A 14,735-nucleotide genomic window follows, 5' to 3' on the forward strand; every position below is an offset into this window, starting at 1 on the left:
AGTCCTTGCTCCATGCAGGCACTGTGCTGGGACAGAAAGCAAATTCTAGAAAGGCTGGAGTGAATTGGTATAGGGGAAGCAGAGCAGGCAAGGTAGCTAGGGGCTCAAATTGTGTGTTTCCAAATTCAGAGCGCCTTTCAGCAGTGCTGTGTAGTGCAATATTCCTCTTTCCACTGATGCATTTTGAAATTGTGATTGATAGATGCATTCTTTTTGAAGCTCAGTAATCCAGGATTCTTTCTTGTTCTTTCGTCTAAATTATTCTCTTAAATGGCTTCACCTGGACTTTCCCTTTGTTTTATGTTGAGAATATTGATGTCATAAGAATCTTATTCATCACATGCTGATATTAATTCTGGAAAGTAATTACTCTGAGGTACATTTTATCTTACTCACATCCAAACTAATTATGAGACGATAGAATATGAAGTATGATAAAAATACAGTAATTTATCAGCTGTTGACCTGGAGATATTATACATGACTTAAGCTACAAATAAAGTCAAATGAAAGATTCGTTAGTGTCACTTTCATAAACTAACAGACTAACATTAAAAAATCATCCCCTTTTAGACTAACAACCTTTGGAAAATTCAATACTCAATATAGTCAATAAACTATTGATTGATGACACATGAAAATAACCGTTCTTATTTATTCTCCTTTAGCTGTTCTTGAACAGGAGACAACTCTTCATTTCCACGTTGAACAATTTGTAAGGTGAAATTTCAGTCCAAATTAAACTATCCTTGTGAAATTCTTTCATAAATTTTTACACTCCTTTCTGGCTTCTTGAATAATCAACCTCACCATCTTTTTAATTGAGAATTATAGATAAAAGCATGACTCAGAGCTGAATATAAATCCTACACATTGTAACTTTGAACCAATATTGCAAATTAGATTCTCTGAGCCATTTTTTTTTCATGCTGATGCACTATAATGACACAAATAATATCAGTTGCGGGATATAAGAACTACTTTTCATAGGAAAATTGTTCATAGGGCTTTGAACTACCTAACTAGTTCTTGAATATGGAAGCAGTATTGTTTCTGTAGTACCATGCAATTGTAAGAAGAAATGGTGAAGCATAAAAACAACTTAAAAAGAGACAAACTCTATAGTTTTGATCACTATTAAAAAATAAAATAAAAATTCTATATTGCAAAAATGTGGCATTCAAAAAAAGCAAACTACAAATTTGTAAAAATAAATATTTAAGACAAAAATATAGAGAGCTCATACAAATAACTTAAAAAACCGTAGGACACCAACAGAAGCGTGGGCAAAGACTTCAGATACCTAATTCACAAAAGAAGCGTTACCAATAGCTAATAAACTTAAGAAAAGTTACTCTCGAAAACAAAAAGATGCAAATTAAAATGCACAGTGATTTTTAAATATCTCATATAAGCAAATATTTTAAAATAATGCACCATTAAATAGAAGTGGTTGGAGTGGACAGCCTTGCTTTGTTCCTGATCTTAGGGGGAAAGGATTTGGTCTGAAACCATTAACTGTGATGCTAGTTGTACATTTTTCAGATTCTCTCTTTTTTTTTTTCAAACTCCCAGTCCAGCTCTCAGATGATCTTTTTTATTTTTTTCAGTTTTTAAAATAATTTTTATTGGAGTATAGTTGCTTTACAATATTGTGTTAGTTTCTACTGTACCTCAGATGCTCTTGATCGGGTTGAGAAATCTTCTTTTTATTCCAAAATTCCCTTCTGTTCTCTATTTTGACAATAATGCTCAAGGTTGGCAACAATGCAACAAGACACGATACTCTGCTGTGGGAGTGTAAGTCTGCACACTCTCTAGAAATCAAGTTAGCAATATGTATCAAATATTTTGTGCCAGATTTTATGTCAGTCCTTTTGTTTCTATACAGTTGACCTAAGAAAGTCATCTGATACATGGTTAAAGATTTATTTACAAAGATATTCATTGGAATGTTATTCACAATAGTGGCAAATTGAAACTAACGTAAGGTCAATATTGGAGGATGGTTAGGGTAATTATGGCCAAACATAAAAGAGAATAATATGCAACTATTCAATTTCAATTTACAGAGTCTTTTTAATGCCATGCGAAAGTGCTTACAAGTGGGGCAAAAGTATGATAAAGACAAGATCTGGCCCAGGAACTTGGTTTCAGAGTCAAGGAGGTGCGATGAATGGATTTGAAGTGACAGGGCTCTGAGATGCTGATCAGGTACATGATGTGGGGACCAGAGATCGAGTAAAGACCCAACGTAGGGTCACAAAACCATAACTCTGCATTCAGTGGGGGAAGAGGTAGAATGCAATGTAGGGAAAAAGAAACAGTCATCAGTGAGGAAAGGCAGAACGTGGAGGCGACAGAGACGGCGCTGCTTTAATACGGAAAGCAGAATGTTCTCCTCCGTAAGTCCGCCCATCCTCAGCACCAGAGTGAGATCCAGCACTCCAGAGCAGACTCTCTTCAAACTGCAGACGGAAAAGACTGGAAGGAAATACACCAAAACGTTAACCATGATTTTTGTCTGAATGGTGAATTATGGATGATTCTAATTTCTTTCTTCATGTTTTCAAAGTTTTATAATGACAGAGAAGTATTTTTAAGAATTTCCGACCATAGAAAATCAGCTTTTTAATTCCCTGTGCCAAGTTCAGAAACATACTATAATGGGACAAAATAACTAAAAGATGACAAGACTTCAGGGTACATCCTCTTAATCTCCGGGCCAATTGCCAGTTGCTTTATAGATGAACTTTCTCCCCAAGTGTCCTCAAGGCACTGCAGTCACCTATGCCGAGTTGAAACCGTGTCAGATATGTTTCCTTAAACAGTTGTTTCAGGTGTAGCAGTCCATGGGCAGTTTTTTAAATAACTAGTCTTAACATATTCATTCAGTCATTCACTGTGTTCCCACTAGATGGTGAAAGTATTACAAAGACGAAGTAACTATGTCTACATGTCTTATGTTCAAAGTCCTTATGTGGCACGTAGGCTAGAAGCAGAACAAATGAGCAAAGCAGGAGTTTTAGAGAAGCGAAAGAATACTTCTGCCTGAAGAGATCAGGGCAGTCTTCACAGTGGAGGTGTCATTTGGACTTTACCTTAAAGTAAACGGGGTTCCAACAGGTAGAGAGGGGAGGATGCCGTGATCTCCCTGAGGGCAGGAACTGTATTTATCTTGTTCACTACTTATTCTGTAGCTACTTATTCTGTAGCTACTAGCTCGTTCCTGGTGCTTAGTCGGTGTTCAGCAAACGTTTATTTAATGAACATTTGTGGGCAGGGTAGAGAGAAGAGACACATAATCAAATTCTCAGCAGTGGGGAAACAGGTTTATTCATACAAAAGCTACTTTTCTTTTGTGGAAGGATAGCTGGGTGAGGAGGAACATTGGAATTTAAACTGGAAAGTTATATACGGAGTCCAGGTATGCTAGACTAAGGAGCACACGGTAGGTAATCATGATGGTGGACTGGAAATGTTCATCTGGAGTGGTTTTCAAAATCAATGGAATAGATCAAAAGTGAAGAGACCAAGTGTAAATCTATTAAAAGAGTATTGGGGAGGGACTTCCCTGGTGGTCCAGTGGGTGAGACTCCATGCTCCCAATTCAGGGGTCCCGGATTCAATCCCTGGTTGGGGAACCAGATCCCGCATGCTGCAACTGAGACCCAACACAGCCTAAATAAATAAATATTTTTTTAAAAAAATAGAGAATTGGGGCTTCCCTGGTGGTGCAGTGGTTGAGAATCCACCTGCCGATGCAGGGGACGCAGGTTCGTGCCCCGGTCCGGGAGGATCCCACATGCTGTGGAGCGGCTGGGCCCGTGAGCCATGGCCACTGAGCCTGCGCGTCCGGAGCCTGTGCTCCGCAACGGGAGAGGCCACAGCAGTGAGAGGCCCGCGTACCGCGAAAAAAAAAAAGAGAACTGGGGAAATGTGGATGCAGACTGTGTATTTGATGTTAAAGAATTATTGTTTTTTAAAATTTTATTTTATTTACTTTATTTATTTATTGGCTGTTTTGGGTCTTTGTTGCTGCACATGGGCTTTCTCTAGTTGCAGTGAGCAGGGGCTACTCTTCGCTGCGGTGCACGGGCTTCTCATTGTGGTGGCTTCTCTTGTTTCAGAGCATGGGCTCTAGGGCGCATGGGCTTCAGTGGTTGTAGCACGTGGGCTCTAGAGCGCAGGCTCAGTAGTTGTGGCGCATGGGCTTAGTTGCTTCGCGGCATGTGGGATCTTCCCGGACCAGGGCTCAAACCCGTGTCCCCTGCATTGGCAGGCAGATTCTTAACCACTGCGCCACTAGGGAAGCCCCGAGGAATTATTGTTCATTTAGGTGTGATAATAATATTTTGGTGATCTCTTAAAGAAATACAAGGAAATATTTACAGATAAAATAATATGATGTCTGGATTTACCTCAAAATCATCCTGGAGGGTCCAGGGGTAGGGGCACCGATGAAACAAGCATGGCTATGTATTGATAACTGCCAAACTGGGGGATGGCAAAGGAACTTTCTGGGGTGATGAGAAGGTTCTATATATTGATTAGGGGTGGCAGTTAAACAAATACATACATTTATCAAAACATCGTACACTTCAAATCCATGCATTTTACCATATGTAAATTTTTTGTAGAAAAATTGGGTGATGGGTAAATTGGGTTGATTTTACTATTCCCTCTACTTTTTTTTTTTTTTTGCGGTACACGGGCCTCTCACTGTTGTGGTCTCTCCCGCTGCGGAGCACAGGCTCTGGATGCACAGGCTCAGCGGCCATGGCTCACGGGCCCAGCCGCTCCACGGCATGTGGGATCTTCCCGGACCGGGGCACGAACCCATGTCCCCTGCATCGGCAGGCGGACTCTCAACCACTGCGCCACCAGGGAAGCCCCCCTCTACTTTTTTATATGTTTGAAAATTTTCATAAAAAATAAAAAAGAAAAGAAAGAGAAGAAGGAAGAAATCTGCTGAAGCATTGGAAGCAGGAGAATTACTTAAATTAGAGCGGAGGCATGGAATGAAGAGGCACAGATTAAGAGTGACACCTTTTCAGGTTCAAACAGGTGATGGATCGCTGGATGGTGCAGGGTTCTGCCTCACTGGAGCACTCACACGGTGTTGCGGAACTGCAATTGGCTTGGGTTGCTTTAACCGAGGCATTAAGAGGAGACAGCACAAAATAATGTATTCGGTATTGTCTGATGCAGCTCCCATTTTCTGCAACCAATTCCATTATCAGCATCATCAAAACGCCTACTTGATATTCTTATCCACAAAACTGTTGCTATGTCATCTCTGAAGGAAGAAAAAAAAAAGAAGAAAATTTCTTTTATGTGCTTTGGTTATAGGATTGAGCCTTTCTCAGGCCATTTAATAGTAGACCCAGGAGGAAAGGTATTTAGGGCTTTCCAGGGTAGGCCTAATCCTGAAGAGGTCTGGCCCGGTAATTACTGTGCCCTGAGTGCCTTCTTCTGTTGGCCCGGTAATTACTGTTGCCCTGAGTGCCTATGTCCATGGGATAGACCATATTGCCATTTTCATGTCTGTTGATTTGTTTGTTTTGGTTTTTTTTTTGCAGTACGCGGGCCTCTCACTGTTGTGGCTTCTCCTGTTGCAGAGCACAGGCTCCGGATGCACAGGCTCAGCGGCCGTGGCTCACGGGCCCAGCTGCTCTGCGGCATGTGGGATCTTCCCGGACCGGGGCACGAACCCGTGTCCCCTGCATCGGCAGGTGGACTCTCAACCACTGCGCCACCAGGGAAACCCTGTTGATTTGTTTTTATTTTAATATTTGAATGGGAGCAATCTGTCTGGGAATATTTTCGTTCAGATTTGATATTATGATGACTAAAAATGACTATCAGTGGTGCTTAATGTAAGTTTATGATAACATTCTGAATTACATTCAAACGAGTTAAACATACTGCCCCGGAGATATGCTGACAGGATGGAAAGAAGACATGACCAGAGGCAGCTCTGGCCTGGAAGTGGGTCGTTCCCCTAATCCTACCAAATGGATGCGTTTACCCAGCATCTGTTCCTTGCTTCTTCCCTTCTCCTTTTTTCAGAACTTAAATTTAATCTTCTGGCTCTGAAGATCAGAAGTCTGACACATGTCTCGCTGGGCTACACTCAAGGTCTGAATGGGGCTGTATTCCTTTCTGGACACTCCAGGAAGGAGTCCCTTTCCTTGCGTTTTTCAGCTTTGAGGGCCCACCCGTTTTCCCTGGCTTGTGCCCCCTTTGGCCATCTTCAAAGCCAGCATCCTAGCATCTCCCTGACCCCGCTTTCATCAACACATTTTGCTTCTTCCCTTCTGACCGAATGCTTGCTTTGGCCAGGGTGGTCTTCATCCCTCAGACAGCCTTGTGCCTCAAGGGGACAGCCCAGCTCTGGGGGTGAGCCCGCTTAGTCAAAGCAAATCCCCCTACCTCCCGCCAGTGATCTGTTCAGAAACTAACTTTTGTCCATTTCCTCCCCTTAACTGTGAACTCCATGAGAATGTGGATGGCCATCTGCTTTGCCAAGCATCTGGAACAGCGCCGGGCACGTAGTTCTCACTTAATAAATGAATTTATCTTTTTCATTCCTCTTCAGCAAACTTTAACTGATCACCTGTTTTATGTCAGGGACTCTTCTGAGTGCTGGGGATGAGAAGATGTATAAGACTCCAGGAGTCTAGCGGGGGAGACAGACGATTCCCTAACAATGCGCCGTGATAGACACTGTCATGAAGTTGAAGGGAGAAGGCTGAGTGGGCACTGCCTGCAGGAGACGGGCAAGGCTTCCCAGCACCTCCGACATCCAGCAGACCGTGGAGGATGAGCAGAGGTTTGCCAGGTGAAGAATTAGGGCAAATGCAGTGACCACACAATTTGTTGCCTAAGCCAGGACACTTTGGAGAGCGAAAGGAAGGCTATTAGTAATTACACCGAGCAACAGGTGTAAGCAGAGACTGTTCTGGGCAAACCAGGCCACATGCTCCTTCTTGGCGGGAGGAGCAACGTGGGCGAAGGCAGAGGTGGCAGAAGCGCGAGGGGAGAGGGAGACCTCAGTGTGCTGGGATGAGAAGTGGGCGCGGTTGGGGAGGAGCTGGTGTGGCAGGTGGGCGCCAAGGCGAGGGACCTATCTTGGCAAGCAGAGAACTTCAGCTTGGTCCTGCAGCCCTGGGGACCTGTGGAGCTTCTCGGCAGCAGAGCACCAGGACCAGGTTTGCATCTGGGGACAACAGCTCTGGCTGTCCCAGGGAGAGAGGCCCAGAGGGACCCAGACTAGAGGAGGGAGACCAGAATGGAGGCTGGTGCGGTGGCTTGTTAGGGGATGCTGGGCCCTGATCTCAAGCGGGATGGGAGGGCGGGTCCCAAAGGAAGCACATACACTAGGTGTTCCTGAGGTGGAACTGATGGAAGGGCAGCGGTGGGAAAGCAGAGACGGGTGATGCTCAAGTGTCCAACCTCGGTGACTGGTGGCTCCTGCTGGGGACACGCAGAAAATGACCTCCGCTGCCTGGCAGACTCAGAGTCATCGCGGAGCAGGTACAGGAAGCTGAACCTCGCAGGGCCAAGTGCCCAGCCAAGCGGGCAAGCCAAAAGCTAAGTCACTCGATCCAAAGGGTCAGCACAGGTGGAAAAGAGGGAGACCGGGGAAGCCTGTGAAGGAGAAGCACTAAAGCAGACGGGCAGAGGGGCAGGGGCCGAGGCCTGGTTTCAAGTTGAGCCACAGGCATACCTGGCGTGTCTGTAGCCTCCGCATCCCGGTCATGCTTCAGAATGGAGCAGGGATCCCCGGGCAGACCCCTGGGAGCGCTGAGGAGACAGCGCCTAAGGGTGGCAGAAGAGGTGAATCTGGAGGCAAGTCAACGTAACTGAAGTGATCTGTGGAACCAGAGGGCAAAGGAAGTCCGTATAAAGGAACACTGGCGTTATCTGTAAGTCCTTGGTGAGTTTTTTTAATGATTGTTTTTTATTGTGCTAAAGTATATGTAACATAAAATGTACCATTTGAAGCATTTTTAAGTGTACAGTTCAATGGCATTAAGTACATTCACATTCCTGTTCAACCATCAGCACCGTGTACACCCAAATCCTTTTCAACAGCCTCAACAGAGACTCTGTACTCATCACACACCAACTCTCCGTTCCCCCTCCTCCCAGCCCCTGGCTTCCACTGTTCTACTTTTTGCCTCTAGGAATTTAACTATTTTAGATACTTCTTGTGAGTAGGATTATACAGTATTTGTCCTTCTGCTACTGGCTTATGTGTCCTCAAGGCTTAGCATAGTGTCCTCAAGGCTTATCCATATCGTAGCATGTGTCAGAATTTTGTTCCTTTTTCAGGCTGAATAATATTCCATTATATATATTTGCCATAGTTTGTTTATCCACTCATCCGTTGATGGACTCTTGGGTTGTTTCCACATCTGGCTATTGTGAATTCATTACTCTTTGAATCAAGCAACCACACACTGTTCTGAATCATCTTGTTGAGGAGAAAAGAGGAAAGGATCCAGGGAGGCAGCCAGGCACTCTTTTATCTCACACATCCTGGGGGCCAGCTGTGGTTCTGAGTCCTTATGTGCAGTATCTCATTTAATCTCCCCAACAACTTGATGAAGTAGGGATCTTCCCTTCGTATAACGAGGAAACTGGAGCTTAGAGGGTAAAGGGCTTGTTCAGGATCGCAGACTGGATATCCTCTGTGGGTGGAGGGGAGGGACTCGGCCAAGGCGGCACCCTAATTCTTAACTTGAAGCCCATTGGTATCTCGGGAGTCGACTACTACTAACAACCGTAGAGCTGTATAAAATCTGTTTTTCCCTTATTTATTATTTTCGTCGTCTATTTCCTATTTCTTAGTAATGATTGACAGTGGAATCCTTAAAATAAAAAGCTCCTTGCTGCTTACAGGCAGCAAAAACAAGGAAGCAGTTCCTCTGGGGACACTGTGTGCCCAGGTTGTCAGAAGGAGCAGCCCTGGGCTTGAGCCTTGGAAAGATGGGCATGCGTTTCCCTGTTACCTGGAAGACCTATTCAAAGATATTCTGGTATCATCTGTCGTTTGTGTATCCTCAGGTTTTGTGTCAGAAAGCAGATATAGCTGCTCCTACGTGTAACTGTTGTTAAAAGGAAAAAAAAGTAAAATTTCTACCACGCGTAGTAGAATTGACCAGAAGGAATTGGGAAAGGCTAGGGGAAAGAAAAAAACAAGCCCTACAAAAACACCCAGAAAAGGTTAAGTTGCCTGGGGAGATGAGCACTCTTCCTGTGCTGGGGAAAAGCACAGGACCGTTCTGTGGACAGGTGTTGGGTAATGGTGGTCATGTGATCATGGATCACGTGATCACGTGAGGAACTGTGATCACTTCACCTCGTTTCTGTTGGGGCCTGGAGGATGGAGCGCCAGGAACAGAGAGGACTTTCTGGGCTCACTTCCCTTCTTCCCATCTCTCATTTCCTCCACAGCCTCTTCCTTTTGACAGAGCAGGAGAAACACCCATTGCTAGCCCTCCTGAAGCAGGCAAACGAAAGCTTGCCCTTCTGTAAAGAGACTGTTATCTTCCTTCACTTGCAGAGTCTGAGCCAGTGCAGGCAGAAGAGCCCAGAGTCCTAAGGAAGGAAGTGTCAGAGTTCAAGTGTGTGTTCTATTTAGGCAGAGACAGACCAGAATTGAACTAGGCTTGCACTAAGTTACTTAAAAAAATTTTTTTTTTGGTTTGGATTGTGCCTAGTAACTTAAAAATATTGTCGCATAACTGTCTTTTATTTAAGTTTAAAAAAATTCAATTTACTTAATTTTTGAAATAGTTATACATTTGCATGTTTGCAAACTCAAAAAGCATGAAAAGTATGCAGTAAAGTTCTCTCTTCCATCTTGTTCGCCAATTCACCCATTCCCACTTCCACAATCCTGGGAAATCACCATGAACTATTTCTTGTATGTCTGACAGGAGTTTCTGTATGCTAAATATATTTTGGAATTTTTGCGTTTAACATTGCTATGCTCTGCTGTTTCAATAATTTTTAAAAAGAAGAAGTGGGAGCCATGCCTGTTTGTCTCAAGTGATGACAGAGCTTGTGTGTCTCAGGAAACCCCCAGTGGGTATGCTGCCCCGTACTAGGTGCCCTAGGCAGGCTCCTCGAGGTCAAGTGCCCAGGAGGCCCGGTGGGCGGGAAGAGGCAAAAATGGCAGTAAAATCACAAGTTAGAGCCGAACGTTTACAATACAAACTCCAAGTGTATGGTTAAACTCTGGCAAATCATATAGAAAAGCCACCCTGACATTTTTGAGAAGCAGGTGGTTAAGGAGAGGGCAGGATGAAGTGAGAAGCTGTCTCCAGAGGAAAAAACCTAGAGGCACAGTAAAGAAAATCAGAGCTGTGATTGGGGAGGTTGCAGATGCTTGAGACTTTCTGGAGTCCAGAAAGTACATTTTCTTTTCTTTTCCTTTTTTTCTTTTTTTTTCTGATGAACTTTCTCATAAGAGCTGAGTAAATGCTGAACTGAAAATGGGAAACTCCAGACGGAAGGCAGTCAGAGAAACAGCAGAGTATCTGCGAGCGCTTTTTTTTTTTTTGGCGGTACGCGGGCCTCTCACTGTTGTGGCCTCTCCTGTTGCGGAGCACAGGCTCCAGACGCGCAGGCCCAGCGGCCATGGTTCACGGGCCCAGCCGCTCCGCGGCATGTGGGATCTTCCCGGACCGGGGCATGAACCCGTGTCCCCTGAATCGGCAGGCGGACTCTCAACCACTGCGCCGCCAGGGAAGCCCTGCAAGTGCTTTCTGAGACTTCACATTCATTGTGTTGATCAGTCAAGATAAATCAGCTCTATGTACCAGGATTCTTCTGTTTTTATTTGCTCTGGAGGCGGACATACTTAAAGTGTAGGTGTTTTATCCGTTTCTGTTCATTCACTAACATTTATTTATTGAGCACTTACTGTCCTTTCTCAGGCCTTGGGAACAGAGCTCTAAAATAGGGTTCCAGTTCTCTTGAGCTTACATGAGAGGAGGGGGGATCTGGTGGCATCAGGGCCAGAGGAGGTGACCCTGTAAAGGAGGGGGAGTGTTCCAGGGAGAAGGAACGGCCAGAACAAACGCTCAGAGGTGGCATGGAGCTTGTCGGTGCTTGAGGAATAAGACAGGCAAGTGTTACTTAAAAGATATAATTATATTACTCTTTGAGATTTCCCAACTTTTCCCATTGGATCAGGTGACCCTACTCTCTAGTAAGGGGTAGCATTTTGGATGACCCAAAGAAGAAACAATCACTTTCTTCTCTGAACCCTTATAATACTATAAGTCACACAACTGGTACTTAAAGTGATTTGTGTACAAGTCTTCTCTCTCAACCAGATGGCATGCTTTTTTACTTTTTCCTTTTTTTTAAAATTTATTTTATTTTTTGGCTGCATTGGGTCTTCGTTGCTGCACGCGGGCTTTCTCTAGTTGCGGCGAGTGGGGGCTACTCTTCATTGTGGTGCATGGGCTTCTCATTGTGGTGGCTTCTCTTGTTGCAGAGCACGAGCTCTAGGCTCGCAGGCTTCAGTAGTTGTGGCATGTGGGCTCTAGAGCGCAGGCTTAGTAGTTATGGTGCACGGGCTTAATTGCTCCACAGCATGTGGGATCTTCCCGGACCAGGGCTCGAACCTGTGTCCCCTGCATTGGCAGGCGGATTCTTAACCACTGTGCCACCAGGGAAGTCCTGATGGCACGCTCTTTGAAGGAACAAGCTTCTTTGTTCCCTGTTTCCAACAAGACTTCACGAGTCAGAGGTACTCAACAGATATGTATTGACTAAAAAAAACAATTCAGATGCACATTGCTGAGTAATTACATGACTGGAATGGATCATGTTTGTATCCAGGGTTGTTGCTTTATGGCTCTGTCTCTCTCTGTTCTCCCCTTTTCACAGAAGAAAGGGGTGGCTGATGGAAGCATTTGAAAAGGTAGCCCCTTCTCAAGTTAAGCTCTGCAACTTTTGCACTTTTCCTAAACAGCCGGGATGCTCCCCAGCCTCCTGCAGTCAGGCCCTGCTTAGTGAGGAGCTAAGTACAAAAGAAAATATTCCAGTTTACCTCTGTGCTCACCGGAAGTCAAGGTTTTCTCCCCAGGTACCTACCTGTTAGTTTGATGTCTCCTTGAGATTCTCTGCCATGTTTAGCCTCAACAAATTCCAGGGTGGGAATCCAAATGGAGATTATGAAGAACAAGAAACAGGTTTTCAGGTAGGCTGATTCTACCACTTAGTACTGATGGATATGATGGTAGAGGTTCCAGAGACCATAATCCCTGCTGGTGTCCCTGTGGGTCAGATTGTCCCCTTAACGTTTCACACTCATCGCCACAGACTCCACAGAACACCCAGTGCCGCAGCCTTAGACGTCCCTCTGGCTCCTACGGGTCAGTGCCCGTGACTTTCCCTCTCCTTCCCCTCCCCCGCCACTGTCCATCCTATTCTTCTGGATTATGAGGCTGTCCTCATCTTGTCCCTCCTGCAGGCAGGGTTAGTCTCACCTGCCTCAGAGCTGACTGCACTTAGTTCTCCATTCTCCCAGCTCATTTTCCATAAAACTCATCTGTCTACTCCCTGAGCGCACAGATTTCTCTTAATCATCAGTAGATGACCAAAAGATATCTGTTTTAATGAATGAACTCATTTTTCAGTTTTAAATAGAATGTAAAGGGGCTGTGCCTTTGGCCCTCTTTGAAAACCTAGATTTAAATAACGACAAAGGTTTAGATACATTAGCTATATGCTATGCTGCCCGGCAAATCAGAGTCATATATCCATAGGGCATATGCTTTGACTTTACTCATCTGAGTTAGAAATCAGCCTTGAAAAGTAAGTCACTGATTTGTTGATTCAAACCAACAAAAGAACATCACTGTTTTGCTTCACATCCACCTCTGGACAGCTGGATGATGTTAATTAACGCCACCAAGAAGGTTCATTCATTCAGCTGTCAACGAGCAGGGTAGAGAAGGGGAGAGACCCTGGGTTTTCAAGTCAGAGTGTCTGGGTATGGCCCCTGGCCCTGCACTGGCTGGGCAGGGCCATGGTGAACGTGGTAAAATGAGCACAAAATGATCCAGCTCCAAGGGCCCTGGGAGGTTACATTGGAAAATGCATCTAAAATACTAATCAGGGGCTTCCCTGGTGCCACAGTGGTTGAGAGTCTGCCTGCCGATATAGGGTACACGGGTTCGTGCCCCGGTCTGGGAAGATCCCACATGCCGTGGAGCGGCTGGGCCCGTGAGCCATGGCCGCTGAGCCTGTGCGTCCAGAGCCTGTGCTCCGCAACGGGAGAGGCCACAGCAGTGAGAGGCCCACGTACCGCAAAATAAATAAATAAATAACAAAATAAAATAAAATCCTAATCATGCGACTGGCACACGGCAGAGGCTTGTTATATCAGAGAGAGTAAACTGGCAGCCTGAGGGCGGTACTTGCCCATCCTGACTTTTAAAATGTTGATACTGAATGTCCATTCAAAGCTCTCCAGTCTATGCTGAGTGCCAGGCACTTTTCTAACTGTGTCTCCATGTTTTATCCTTGTCACACCCCTCTGGGGTAGAAATAATCATTACCCTTATTTTCCAGATGAGGGAAGTGAGACAAAGAAATACTTATCTGTGTTTATTTTGTAGCTGTAACCTGGTCCCAAAGGAGTGAGTGCCTCTCAGCCTCCTTCTGTTAGAATCAGAATGAGGCACTTTGACTTGAGCTGGGTTAGCAGGGCGGATACAAGTGTGGCCTCTGGAGCTGGGTCAAAATCCTTGTTCCATCATTTATTACTTGTGCAACCTTGGGAAAGTTCTCTCTGTGCCTCCGTTTCTTCATCTAGAAAATGGGGACGATAATAGCGCCTACTCCACTGGGTTGTTATGGGGATTTGAGGAAATGCTTGGCGCACGCGTAATTCCTTGATAAGCACTCCCTGTGCTGTGGCTGTCTTCCATGCCTCTCCACCCCCTCCCCACCACATCCTTCCTCGCCCCATCAAGGGCAGCACAGCATTTCACCCATTGATGTCAGCTGGTGCAAACCCAAATGGCTTCGTGGAAAAGAGAGGTGGCAGAAATATATGAAGTGGCACGTGGTTAAATGGAGGCAGGAAGAGAACAGAAAAGATGAAGTGGCTTGCAAGGAACTGGACCGGAAAGGATTGTGTAAAATTATTCAAACAAAACCATTTAAAAACGTCGTGCTAACCAAATGGAATGAGCTTGCCCTAATTTGTTTACTTGCTTGGTCCCTGAAGTTATCTGGGTGTAATTTGTAGCTGATACACTCAGGAAGGCCTGAAAGAGGTCAGTTGTACACAAACTCATCTTTCCCTACGTACAATGAAGCTCTTTGTAAAGCTGATACGGTTGCAGGTAAAAACTGTATTCTAAGTCTAGATGATCCCTTTCAAGTTCTGGGGGTACACGTGTGACATTTCAGCTATATCTTATCTTCATCTGCATTACATATGGTAAAAAACAAACAAACAAACAAACAAACACCCCAGTGCATCACCTAGCACATGGAAGGTTCTCTCTTTACGTTGTGCCTTTCCATTCAACCTTAACGCTGGGGAGGTGAGGCATTGGGAGGTTTGCTATTAGGATCTGTGTTATCACCTGTGAACTTATTTTTTAAATTTTTGAAAATTTAAAATCTTTTGGCCACGCCATGCGTCATGGGGGATCTTAGTTTCCCGACCAGGGATCAAACCTGTGTCTCCTGCA

General features: G+C 44.9%; 1 long non-coding RNA gene across 1 annotated transcript; it reads right to left on the reverse strand.

Moving 5' to 3' along the window:
- Positions 1 to 1,180: 1,180 nt before the first annotated feature.
- LOC113625750 (uncharacterized) lies at positions 1,181 to 12,300 on the reverse strand. Its single transcript, XR_003434837.1, has 5 exons — positions 12,121 to 12,300; positions 7,733 to 7,878; positions 5,050 to 5,299; positions 3,102 to 3,235; positions 1,181 to 2,484 (listed from the first exon to the last, which is right to left on the reverse strand). It is a non-coding gene; the product is annotated as an uncharacterized LOC113625750 (long non-coding RNA).
- Between the last annotated feature and the right edge of the window lie 2,435 nt (positions 12,301 to 14,735).

Source organism: Aethalodelphis obliquidens, unplaced genomic scaffold (assembly GCF_003676395.1).
Source record: "Aethalodelphis obliquidens isolate GAN/ISIS:26980383/991018 unplaced genomic scaffold, ASM367639v1 scaffold16, whole genome shotgun sequence".
In the NCBI taxonomy this organism is placed as follows: Eukaryota; Metazoa; Chordata; class Mammalia; order Artiodactyla; family Delphinidae; genus Aethalodelphis; species Aethalodelphis obliquidens.